Genomic DNA, 14132 nt, shown 5'->3' on the forward strand with positions numbered 1-14132 from the left:
CGATATAACACTGGGAGAGAATGGGATAAAAGGCTTAGGGGAGAAAGCAGGATTAGCTTATTGAGTTGGATGATCAGCTGTGATCGTGATAAATGGCGAGCAGGAACGAAGGGCCAAGAGTACTCCTCTTGCTCCTATCTATGTACATGGTCTGGCTGCCCCCACCCGTCCTGTTCCAGCCTTGTCGGCTGTCGACAAGCTAAGCAATGGATCATTACAACAAAGGAACCCAGGAAAATACGTGAGTCATTAAACGGGTCAGAATATTCTTCAATCAATGAGGTCATGGCAGATCTTTGATCTGAATCTGTAGGCTCGCCGATCCTTCATACCTATTAACACTTTTGATTGCCATATGTAATTAATCTCCGCTTTAAATTGTCAATTTCGTCCACATAAATATCCGTTGGCGGATATGAGCACCAAAACTTTGGAACACCTTGCCTCAAGAAATACTTGCTAACTTGATTTCTGAAAAGTTCGATTCTTCGGGCAGCACGGTAGCATGGTGGTTAGCATAAATGCTTCACAGCTCCAGGGTCCCAGGTTCAATTCCCGGCTGGGTCACTGTCTGTGCGGAGTCTGCACGTCCTCCCCATGTGTGCGTGGGTTTCCTCCGGGTGCTCCGGTTTCCTCCCACAGTCCAAATATGTGCGGGTTAAGTGGATTGGCCAGGCTAAATTGCCCTTAGTGTCCTAAAAAATAAGGTTAAAGTGGGTTGTTGGGTTACTGGTATAGGGTGGATATGTGGTCTTGAGTAGGGTATTCATTGCTTGGCATAACATCGAGGGCCGAAGGGCCTGTACTGTTCTATGCTTGATGCGTTATTACGGAGTTCTCTACCTTCTAAAATAGAATGATTTTCTCTCTCTTCGACACATCAAATTTTCCCTAACAGTTTGGAATAATTGATCGACTGACTCTTCAGTTGGGGAACAAAACTATCTTCTGCAATCCTCCTTCTCAATTCAAGGTTGTATTTAATCTTGCTAGCTTTATTGCGCATGATACTGCACCACTTACAAAGTGTGGTGTGATTATCACTCTGGAACACAATATTAGAAGTGCGCCCTGAAGCAACTGTATCAATAACAACGGCGCCTTGTGTTCGCTTTTTCTCGACGCCATTGGAAGCAACCCATCAACATCTTTCCGACGGGCAATGTAGCGTGGCCAGTCCACCTGCACTGCACTTCTTTGCGTTGTGGGGGGTGAGACCCACGCAGATACGGGGAGAATGTGCAAACTCCAAATGGATAGTGTGGATTGATCCCGGGCCCTGGGCCATGAGACAGCAGGGCTAACCACAGCGCCACCATTCCGCCCCGAAAATATATTTGAATGTAAAATGAGCAGATTTTGGATCTTGGTGCACAACACATATGCAGCAGAAATGCAAACGCATAATGGCGCAAGTTGACGGTGCGGATTCTTCAGTGCTGAGATTTTCACTAACACTGAGAAGCGCCTTGTTTTTAGGCTACACAAATGAGGGAGCATTGCGAGAATAGCAACTGCGGGAGGCCTTTCCTTTTACAGTACAAGAAACCAAGAACGTGGAGCCTTGTGAGACTGTAGTGAAAAGTGTTTTCCCGTGAGGTCTGCTGAAGACGTATGGTCAGTAGGGATATCATAAACTGACAACTATTCAATAGTTGGTCATGAATGCTAACTCACGCTCAGTAAACAACCTGAGGAAATTCAAGTCACTGATGTACCGTGGTTCTGAAAAAATAATTTAGTTTTCCATAAGTGTCAGAAATTATTGGCATAGCAGGCAAATGGTGAATATATACGGAGAGTTCGGTGCCTTGTCTTCTTTCAAAGATTTGATCGAACATTTAATTTAATATAATTTTTGTTTTGCCATGTCTTAACAAGACAGACAGTTGAACAACCAAGGCTATTGAGAATTAGGTAGTGAAATTTCTCTGAGTAAGCGTATGTATAGACTTCAACCAAGAACATTTGCGAAGTACATGAGTTAAATGGATTTCAGCAGATTCCACTGCAGTTCCTGAGACTATATATTTTGGCAGTCTATAAGATGCCACATGAAATGCTTTGTCTATGGAGCTTGAAAATACATGTGCTTAATTCCGCTGTATACGCTCTGGCTGGCTGAAGTCGAAATCTATTGAGGAAGAAAATAATAACATGATTGAGAGCAGAATAACATTTGGCATCCCAGTTCCATTGCATTTCTTTGTTTTTGTGTCATTTGCAAACCGATGAAAAGACATATTGTTACAAGTTGACTGTTAATGGGTCATGGTGTCTTCAAAATGTAAGTCTTTGTGAAGCATCGCTGGTCCTGACTTGTGTGTGGATCATGGAAACTATTACATCACGTGAAATGAAAAAATGAAAATGAAAATCGCTTATTGTCACGAGTAGGCTTCAATGAAGTTACTGTGAAAAGCCCCTAGTCGCCACATTCCGGCGCCTGTCCGGGGAGGATGGTACGGGAATCGAACCGTGCTGCTGGCCTGCTTTAAAAGCCAGCGATTTAGCCCAGTGAGCTAACCAGCCCCTAGGCTGCACGACTTTAGAAGGAAAGTAATCTGAGGAATTATTAATTGCTTTGGACCGCTCAGAGAATATATTAATAATAGTTGCTATTGTAGATAAAGCACTTGCTAAAGCATGCTGGGATTGCTGTGCTATATTTTAACACTGTTTTTACCCATGTGTTAGAGTGATGGGTAAAGCACGAAGTATTGGTAAACAACTGTTAGATTAATCCTATTGTGCTGACGAGTTGTTCTGGCCCAAGACGCCAGAATGATTTCAGTTAAGAGATAATAAACCAAGAGACTATATTTACACTCCCAAGGTTGTCTAATATAAACATGGCCAGACCAGACGTTGCTTTGTACGAAGCGCTGTTTATTTCGGCGGATAAAGATATCCTCTATACTACTGCAAATCAGAGCGCTGGCGAATGGTCATTAACCATTTTACTACTGTAAATCAGAGCGCTGACGAATTGTCATTAACCATTGCAAGCTCTCCACGATACCGTGTTAATAGACTCTTGAAACGAAGCTCGAAGTATCTCCGTCTAATATTATTTCCACGACAACGACGATCAATGATAACTAACTGAAGCGCAATGCCCCAGTGATTATAACTTCCGTTTCTCTGGTAGTCCCAATTCTGAATCATATATTTTGAGCTCTGCATGTCATATAATCTGATTTGCAGTGGCTGAGAGCTTGAGGAAAACTACAACCTGGATCATCATTGATTAAGTGCTTCAGTGAACTATTCCAAATTGAGAAACTGTAAACATAATCGGAAATTTGACCTGTGATAAAAGACAATTTCAGCTCTGTAAGGCCGCATTTACTAAAATATTGTACATTTCAGAATGCCTGGTGAAGCGTCCGAGAACACACTCGCGTCTTGAGTTTCATACATCATATTGCCTGCCAAGTATATCTTACTTTATTTTATTAAATCAGGCATTTGTATTTGAATCCCAATGATATAACGAGGGTGCCAACATAGAAAAACTGTGTCAGGGGTCATAATACGCGGGCGTATCTTGTGCATGCTGCTATGTAGCAAACGTGATGTGAGAAAAATAAATTTTTACACAATGAGTGGGTCGGTTCTGGAGTGCCCCACCTATAACTATAGTGGAGGTAGGTTCAATCGAAGTTTTCAAGAGGGTATGCGATGCTACTTAAATAGAAACGAAGTGCAGGTCAACTGGGAAAAGTCAGACCAGTGGCCCTACGCCATGATCCTCCTTTGTAGGGTAGGTGCGGTCATGATGCGCCAAATGGTCTCATTATGCTCCGTCACAATTCTGTGATAATTTGTGATTGGCAATTCTAATCATGGAAAGTCAAGTATTGGCTTAAACGCATCGGAGTATAAGCATTACAAAGGGTTCCTTGAATACCTAAAGTGTGAGGAATTCAGCCCAGAGAATAGCTTTCATTGAGGGACGGTCAGAGGAGTGAATGCACGCAGGCATTGAAGAGTAACGATATCTCGGATACGGAGGGCAGAAGTAGTCACATGCAAATGATAATTGAACAAGGGCGTGACGGAAATGCCATTGCACTTTGATACTATTTGATACTACTGCTTAGGGAATAGCATGCGGGAAGGCATAATAATATATAAAACATCATCACTATGACCAAATCGGATATTAATTCGAAACATTTCTCAATGTGCGCGTGAAGTGTTTATAGGGTCAATTCACGCCGATCCCAATTCTAAACGCCACATGACAATGGTTTATTTTTCACTGACTTCAAAGCAATTGAAAATTGGGTATAAAGCATTAATAACAATTAGTTTGATAACCTTGATTTCAGATAATCTCACTCAGTTAATATCAACAAAAATGACTTTATTGGGTTGAAAGCTTCTTTGGCCGATATTTACATTAAGCGAAAAGCATTCTCTGTTCCACACACTTCCCAATTTGCATTTTTGATTTCAATGAAAACTAAAATTAGCATGCATAAAACTGGCATCTCCTTACAGACCGAAAAATAACAGCCGCCTAGTCCTTCTTTCCTTGTGGCTTCGAGGCTTCGAGTAGGCAGCAGGGTAGCATGGTGGTTAGCATAAATGCTTCACAGCTCCAGGGTCCCAGGTTCGATTCCCGGCTGGGTCACTGTCTGTGTGGAGTCTGCACGTCCTCCCCCTGTGTGCGTGGGTTTCCTCCGGGTGCTCCGGTTTCCTCCCACAGTCCAAAGATGTGCGGGTTAGGTGGATTGGCCATGCAAAATTGCCCGTAGTGTCCTAATAAAAGTAAGGTTAAGGGGGATGTTGTTGTGTTACGGGTATAGGGTGGATACGTGGGTTTGAGTAGGGTGATCATGGCTCGGCACAACATTGAGGGCCGAAGGGCCTGTTCTGTGCTGTACTGTTCTATGTTCTATGAGGCTCCGTTATGTTTCATGCTCACCCTTCTAAAATCAGTAGGTCATTCGATAGAAAGTGCAGCTAGAGTAGCCTGAATAAGAACACCGTCTCGTGTTGATCTTTTATGCTTGGCGATTCTAATCATAGAAAGTCAAGTATTGGGTTAAACGTATCGGAGTACAAGCAGAACAAAGGGTTATTTCGTGTTGCTCTTTTGTTCTCTTTTGTGTTCCTGAAAACAAATAATACTTGACTTTCTTCTGAGGTCAACCTGTGAATTCAATTTGTGTATAAAAGTACTTCCTGTGAAGACAATTTCATTCAAATAGCAGAGAACTGCCTTTGATGAGCCCAAACAAATTTTCCTCTTAAACTTCCAGATAAACCATTTAGAGGAATTAAATGTTACTGCTGTGTACAACGAATCTTCTGCAGTTAACACAGATGGATATATATATATTTGGGATCATTTTAATCCAATATATTACACACGTACTGCTTGTATTGTTTTGTTTGTATTGTTCAATGCTCATACGTGCTAAATTGGTATAATGCTGAAAATTGAAGAAATTAAAGTATAAATAACTAAGTGAATGCAAGAACATTTGGCAGATTATCGCATGCTAGACTATCCAAAACTATCGTTGCGGACGAACATAATTAGGAGGAAGTATTTGGTAGGTCATGATTAATTGCGGCCCGGAAACCGTTCCAGAGTTACATGGATTGCCACAGTCCGCTATAACAGAAGTTGAAGCTGATGGGTTTCCAGAATTCAATAACGTTAAGAATGGAGTATTGATAACAGGGTGGAGGCATCCTCATAGACCTGCGACAAGGAATGGACAGTTGGTAATCAGATAGAGTTACCACCAAAGTACCGTCGGGGAATACTACGCGTGGCACATGAGATACTAATGGCAGTACAGATGGGAATTCGGAAAACTCGAGCAACAGTCAACTGGCATTTTTCCTGCCCAGGACTGCATAAGTATGTCGAGCAATTCTATAAAACCTATGGTATTTGTCAGGTAGTAGTTTACCATTGAGAAGGAAGTCTTAGCATTGCTTGTGCTCATTGCCATTTTGAAGTTTATGTCCAGAATAATAATCGGCAAAGCTTAATCTACACTAAATATAACCAGCTTTGTTTGTTGAAGAAATAAAACAAGGCACAGAGGAGTGTTTCATTGGTCTTTATTGTTGTAAAAGTTCAACGTAAAAGTAAAAGTCTGCATTGTGTGTGCATTGTCGCGCGTTCAATGCTGGCAAGTAGCAGATATTAGGTGGGGACGTTATGCAGTGGGAAAGGCAGGATGGTTGGATGTGCGTTTTCTGGCCTGTGTCACATACCTTGTGATGAAGCGGTCTTTCATCCCGCTAAGGCGGCGGGTCAAGGGGCGTAGGTATTTTCTTTGTTCCCATTTATTATATTTGATTTTATTGTTTTGGTCCATAAACCCATAATGGGGATGTCCCTCTAAGCACTGGACACTGTGTCCCCCGATTTTGTTTGTGGGGAGCAGCGCTAGACTCCTCGGCACCAAGTGGATCTTGGGAACCAGCTTTTGGAGGGTTTATTGGGTAACTCGCAACCGGGGTTTGGCAAGCGCCAGTGTTTTGCCTGACAACAGTCAATGATTGGTTCCTCCGTGATGCTTTCTGACAGAAATGGACAGAGGTGTTTAAACATTGGACGTCAAAGTAACGCGCTCTTCCTGTCCCCCGCTCTCCCCTGTTTGCTAAGTGAAAGATCTGGGTTCTCCGAAATCCGGACCAAATGTTGACACTGGCGTCAAAGTCTGCGCGAGCAACACTGGCGTCAACGGGCCTCATGGCCCAGTCATTCTCCCCTTCCTCGAGGGCTAGAAGGGCGCCAGATTGCTGTGTCCTGATCCGGTGCGCATAGCCGGACCTACAGTGCCAGCGCGGATCCGCACATGCTATTGCAACTTTAGTTAATGTCAAAGTGCTGCCAATCTTAGATACCTCGAGAACGGTAAATCCTGTCTTGAAATCCCAGGGCTCAATGACTATTTCATTGAGGAGTAACGTGCAAAGGGTAGTTCGATATTTTAATCTGTTCATCGACAAATCGAAGAAAGTGCGTTTGCACAATTTCAGACTTTACGTTTACGTAACATATAAATTGACGAAGCTTTTCTTGTTAATTTTATACAATCATATTTCACACGACATTTTGATGCCAATTATACTCATGTTGTTGCTGCGAGATGCGCACTATTAGTCAAATGGCATTTTCAATCATTGCTATTTAGGCATGATGCGTCCTTGGATTGCACAACTTTCTGCTCGGACAGAACACTGGTCCCCGATTCACCCGAGGATTTTCTGTATGTCTTTTAAGAGACAAGACAATACAAAACATAGCGTCAAATCCAGTGTCTTTTGTCCAGTTCCCTGTTCCCAAAGATTAGTTATAATGAAACGCTGGGGAAGGACAAGAGGAAGGCAAAAACGCTAATGTCATTTCTCTGCAATATAAGGCCATTGATCATCAAGGAGAGGTGCCTTTTGCTTCCGTCAGGACTCTGAAACCTTCACCATTAATGGATTATTGATTTATAAATGATTGTAAATCTCTGAAACTATAATTGTGGGCAAGTTCATATTAGTTGCAGCTCCCTTCAAGTGTCTGTCACCTGACGAACATTCTAACACAGCTTGTTGAACTTTTGTGACGAACTATAAAAGGCAAATGTTCAAATACGTATGTGCACATGTGAATATGTTGGTTGTCAAGCGCTTCACTCGGTACACAATTTCTATACAGGAGATCATTAAAATAGTAAATATATTATCGTTCTTTCAATCTGAATGGGAGGAAGAACCATTAGGAGCTTTGACATATAGAGGGATCTGAGTTGTCAGTCCAATAGTTCCATTAAAATGGCAATGAAGGTGGATGAGGCGGGTGAAGAAGGCACACAGCATGCTTGACTTCAACGGCCGGGGCATTGAGCACAAGGATTGGTAGGTCATGTTAAGGTTGTATCAAACTTTAGTTCGGCCGCATTAAGAATGTATCGTGCAGTTGTGGTCACCTATCAGAAGGAATCACAGAATATCTACAGTCAAGACGGTCTACATTTGGCTCACCGAGTCCGGACCGAGTCTTCAAACGACCGCACTATCTTGGCTCAATTCCCTGCCCTATTCCTGCAAAGCCACACTAAGGGGAAGTTTGGCATGGTCAATCCACCGAACGTGCACATCTTTGGACTATAGGAGGAAACCAGAGTACCAGAGGAAACTCACGCAGATATGGGGAGAAAGTGCAAACTCCACACAGTTTCCCGTTGTTGGAATCGAACCAGGTTGCCGGCCGCTGTGAGACAGCAGTATTAACCACTGTGAGTGAATGCTTTGGAGAGAGGGCGAAGTAGGTATACCAGGATGTTTCCTCGTATGGAGGGCGTCAGCTACGAGGAGAGTTTGGATAAACTCGCATTGTTTCTTTGGGAAAACGGAGACTGAGTGAAGACCTGATTGAGGTCTACATAATTACAGGAAATATAGACAGGATGAAGAGACAGAAGCTTTTTCGTAGTGTGGAAACTCGATTACAAGGGAGCACAGGTTAAAATTGAGAGGAGTGATGTTTAGGGGAGCTGTGTGGGGAATTCCTTTCACGAATAGGGTGACGGTGCCTGGAATGCGTTGCCAGCGGATTTGCTTGAGGCGGGCACGATAGAAACGTTTAAATTGTATCTTGACGGACACATGAACGGGCGCGGAATGGGAGGTTACAGATGCTTTCGGTAATAAGCAGTAGGTCTAAATGAGGAATCTGGACCGGCTTGGTGTGCCGAACGACCTGTTCCTGCGCTGAAACGTTCTTTGTTCTTTCTTTGCTGTTATTTTACTTAAGAATACGAATAATATTTGCCACATTGAGCGGTTTAATGGTACAGAATCCTTATATTTGATTTTTAAAATTAACCGTTACTCTCGGAAAACAGATTTCGAAAGATTCCAAATCTCAAAACAGTATTTATTTTCGAGTATGTTTTAACTTCTACTGAGAAACTATAAAAAATTATAACCTGCTGAGATTATTGGAGCAAAGCAGTTGCCAATCTGTTTGCTCAATGACTATTTGTAATGTCAATTATCCTGTACACCTGGGACTTTCTTTCTTCCATAAACTTGCGGATCCAAAGCAATCTTAACTTGCGCCTGTGGCTGACCTACTTTATTCCTGACCTTGCATGGATTTGCATACCGAACTCTTAACTGGGATATTACCTCTGCCCATCCCGAAACACTGATGTTTTATTTGCCTGATTATTATTTATCACTTTTGGTTTAACCAATAAACGTCTTATAGTTTCACCATTAGTTGCAGCTCCAGAAGTTCCGTTCCTGGCTATTTTTTTTACACTGCACAGTTTCTTATTTTGGAACTGTATTGAGTTCTTCAAAGCACATACCCACCCTTCTCCGCCCTCCTATTTGTTAAATGAAACTCCGTGTGACCACTGTATTTATCCCTTCTGCTTTAGGTGGAGACCATCACAATTGTACAGATCGTGCCTTTTCCAATACTGATGCATTTGTCCCATGAAATCGAATCCATCTTTATCGCACCTTTCCTTTGGCCAATTCTTTACTTCTCTATTTTTTCAAACCTTTGCAAATTTGCACGCGGCTCTGGTAAAATTCCAGCGATAATAACACTTGAGGCACCTAATTAATTTGGTTCCTTTAATTTGGTTTCACGTTCCTACATACACCAAACAGGTCCTGAAAATGTTTTTTTGATAATGCTGATCTTGGGTCTTGATGTGTTAGTGTTTTTTTTTAGAAACTAGTTTCTCGACCCATTTGTAATTTTCACAATTTAACAGATTGACATTTCTAAAACAACCGAGTTTGCCGACGCACAAAACAATCCTGGTAGAACAACAAACAATAAAGCACACCCCCCACTTCTCCCACCGTGACCCCAATTATCAGTTTACCTAGTTCCCTGTACTTATCTAAAATCGCCATGCCCCTGTTTTCCTCCCCCCTCCCCCTTTTCCCTTCACCCCCTTACTGCCGACGTTCAAATTTTGAAGTGGATGAATGGCTGCCAAATCCGGGCGAATCCTTGTATTGATCATCTCAGACCGAACTTGATTTTCTCCAGACTGAGAAAGCCTACCATACCGCTGACCTACAAAGCTGACTTCGCGTCTCCATCGACGGAAATCCCTTCTCATTTGCTCGACTGCTTTGTCCAAATTTAACTTGTGAAGCCGCCCCCCAAGCCTTGGCCACTGAAATCTCCAGACACCTAAAACTCCTCCCAACCACTTAAAAAGGTAGCTCCTTCAGTCTCCTTTCCTGCCCCCGTGCCTGGAGTACGAACATCTCGCTCTTTCCCATATTTAACTAATAGGCAGAAAATCGCCCAACTTCTCCTAATAGCTTCATGATTTCGGTGATCCTCCCATCGACGTGACATAAAGCAGTAAATCGTCCACATAGAGAGAGACGCTCGATCTGTTTAGGTGGAGACCATCACAATGGTTCCATCCCCCCCCCCTCCCCCCCATCTCGCCCCCCTCACTATACCCCGCCAGATATTCGCTGCCCTCAGGTCCATTGCTTACGGCTCTATGGACAAGGCATAAAGTAATGACGAGAGTCGGCATCCATGCCTTGTCCCCCGACATAGACTAAAGTATATCGACCGAATGCGGCTAGTTCTTATGTTTGGCACCGAGCCTGGTACAGTAGCCGGACCCACTCCACAAATCCCTGCCCAAACCCAAAAAAGCTGAAATTATCCCATCGGTACTTTCACTCCACTTGGTCTCAAGCTTTCTCTGCATCCATGGCAACTACTATCTCAACCACGTACCCCTCAGCTGGTATCATTATTACATGAAGGTGCTGTCTAATGTTGGATGTCAGGTGCCTGCCCTTTACAAATCCCGTCTGATCCTCCCCAATTATCTTCAGGACAAAATCCTCTATTCGAGTGGCCAGGATCTTTGCCAATAATTTTGCATCTACATTCAAGAGGGAAATTAACCATAAGATTCACAGCTCTTCTCATCCTTGTCTCGCTTCGGGATGAGATATTGATGCCTGTGATAACGTTCGGGTGAGTAGCTCCTTGGATTCTTTAAAAGTATTAAACAAGAGCGGCCCCAGTAACCCAGAGAACGTCTTAGAAAATTCCACTAGGAATGCGTAAGGTCCAGCGGCTTTTCCCGAGTTCATCTCCCCAGTCCATCTATCACCTCCCCAAGCCCAATTGGGCCGCCAGGACCTCCAGCAGTTGCTCATTTACCTTCTGAAACTCTAGCCTCCCCAGGGATTGGTTCATGCACTCCTCCCCAACCGCTGGTTCAGATTCGTATTGCCAGCTATAAAATTCATTCGACACGTCATTCACTGCCCAAACCCAAAAAAGCTGAAATTATCCCATCGGTACTTTCACTCCACTTGGTCTCAAGCTTTCTCTGCATCCATGGCAACTACTATCTCAACCACGTACCCCTCAGCTGGTATCATTATTACATGAAGGTGCTGTCACCATCGTACCCACCGTCACCATCTTCCCCCTCATATCCTTTATTTTAACAATTTCTCTTGCTGCCTCCAGTTTCCTCAGCTGATGCGCCAGCAGCCTGCTAGCTTTATTCCCATTTTCCTATAATGCACCATTTACCCTCTTCAGTTGACTCTCCGCCTTACCGGTGGAAAGGAGTCTAAACTCAAATTGAAGTCTCTGACGCTCCTTCAGGTCCTCCTCATTTGGAGACTCCGAATATTTCATGTCTGTCGTAAGATTTATCCTACCAACCTGTCCAGCTCTGACAGCTCAGTTTTATCCCTGTTGTCTCGAATCGGAATACGTTGCCCTCTAATAGCCACCTTCAGTGCCTCCCAGGCCATCCCAGCGGCAGTCTCTCCCGTGTCATTGAACTTTATGTACCCCCAATTGGCCTCCCTCACTGGCTCACAGATATCTTCATGCACTACCAGCCCGATATCTAGTCTCCACTCTGGTTACTGAGACGTTCCCATGCCTGCCCGTAGGTCTATCCAAGGTGTTGCGTGTTCTGAAACCATACTTGCTGAGTACTGTGTCCTCAACCCCTGCGAACAATGTTTTATCAAATACGACAAAATCTATACTAGAGTATGCCCAATGTACATGGGAGTAGAATGAATATTCCCTGCTCCTTCGCCGCTCAAATCTCAATGGATCTACCCCACCCATGCGATTCATGAGCCCCCGCAGTTCCATTGCCATTGCTGATAGTTTCCCCAACCTACCTCACGACTGGTCCAAATCGGGTCCAGGACCGTATTACAGTCACCCCCCATAACCAGTCGGTGTGAGTCAAGGTCTGGTATCTTTCCCAGAACATTCCTGATAAATGCGACATCATCCCGGTTTGGGGCGTATATATTCACCAGTACCACTGCCATTCCCTCTAGCTTCCTGCTAGCCATAATAAATGTGCCTCCAGAGTCTGCTTCTATTCTCCCCACCTCGAGTGTCACCCTTTTGTTCATCAGGAAAGACACCCGCTTGTTTGAAAGTCCAGTCCAGAATGAAACACTTGCCTGAGCAATCTCGTCTTTAATCTAATTTGGTCCCAGCTTCAAGCGTGTCTCCTGTAACATGGCCAAATCAACCTGTAATTGTCTCACGTGAGCGAACACACGAGCTCCCTTGACCGGCCCGTTCAGTCCTCGAACATTACACATAACCAGTCTGGTCGGGGGGTGGGGGCTCCAGCCCGCTTCCCCTGTCGATCAGCCATGTTCATTCCTTGGCCAGTTTCTAGCCCGTATTCCGCACTTTACTTGGTCCGCCCTTCGGCAGCGACCACCATCTGAACTCTATCTCCTGTCTCTTAGCTGTCCCTTACCCTTCAGCAGTCCCCCCTCCTACCCTTCCCCTTCCCTCCCCCACTTCGTCTATCCTCAGCTCTCACCTTTGCTCCAGTGGACTAGTTATCCAGCTAGGCCAGCAGGCCTCACTGTTCGGCGGCAAGAAGCCTGACATCTGCCAGAATCTATCTCCCCTAAACATAACAGAAGCACTCAACACAGTAACAACAACCCCCAAAACCAAACAAACCATCCCCAAAGGGCAGGCAACAGGGCCAACCCCTCCTGTTTTAACCGATTCTCATCACCTTCAAACAGAACCAAACACAATAGAAGAAACTTCAAGCAGCTTAGCAAAATTATGAATTCAAGAACATCAACCATCTTTTTGTGGTAGCGTTAACAAAGAGCATTAGGCTTTGTTTTATATCAAAACTATTTATTGCCATCATTACTTTGAAGAATTTCTATAATATCCAAGATTCATCCAGTTGGAAATAATGGTCTATCACTAAGTTAGACGAAGATATTGCAGAGCTACTCTAACATGTGACTGCTATCAACTCCTCACTAACACCTTCTGTGTATGACAGGGGGGCTTGATTCTCCAAACCACACCATAATCGCCTTCGGCGTGGGGGCGCGGAGAATGGACATCAACCCGTAAATTTAGACCGGCACCGCTCCCGTGATTCACTGGTCTCCAGAGAAATGCTCTTGAAACACTTCAAGAGCACGGTAGCACGGTACATGCAGCACGGTAGCATGGGGGGCAGCACGGTAGCATGGGGGCAGCACGGTAGCATGGGGGGCAGCACGGTAGCATGGTGGTTAGCATAAATGCTTCACAGCTCCAGGGTCCCAGGTTCGATTCCCGGCTGGGTCACTGTCTGTGCGGAGTCTGCACGTCCTCCCCGTGTGTGCGTGGGTTTCCTCCGGGTGCTCCGGTTTCCTCCCACAGTCCAAAGATGTGCGGGTTAGGTGGATTGGCCATGCTAAATTGCCCGTAGTGTCCTAAAAAGTAAGGTTAAGGGGGGGGGGGGTTGTTGGGTTACGGGTATAGGGTGGATACGTGGGTTTGAGTAGGGTGATCATGGCTCGGCACAACATCGGGGGCTGAAGGACCTGTTCTGTGCTGTACTGTTCTATGTTCTATGAAACGCACATCCGCACTATGTGGCACAGGTCCCCCTGCGATTTTCCACGCGCAACTGGCTGAGTTGCCTTCGGCGTGGTTCTAACCACCTATCGGCCGTCGGAAACGTCGGGAGGCGGCTCTGGACTCAGTCTATGGCCTCCCGGGTGGGGGGTGGGGGATATCGTTCACCGGGAGGCGGGGGCGCCTATGGACGGCGAGCCAAGCGATCGGGTGGCAC

This window comes from Scyliorhinus canicula, chromosome 13 (assembly GCF_902713615.1).
Source record: "Scyliorhinus canicula chromosome 13, sScyCan1.1, whole genome shotgun sequence".
Lineage (NCBI taxonomy): Eukaryota > Metazoa > Chordata > Chondrichthyes > Carcharhiniformes > Scyliorhinidae > Scyliorhinus > Scyliorhinus canicula.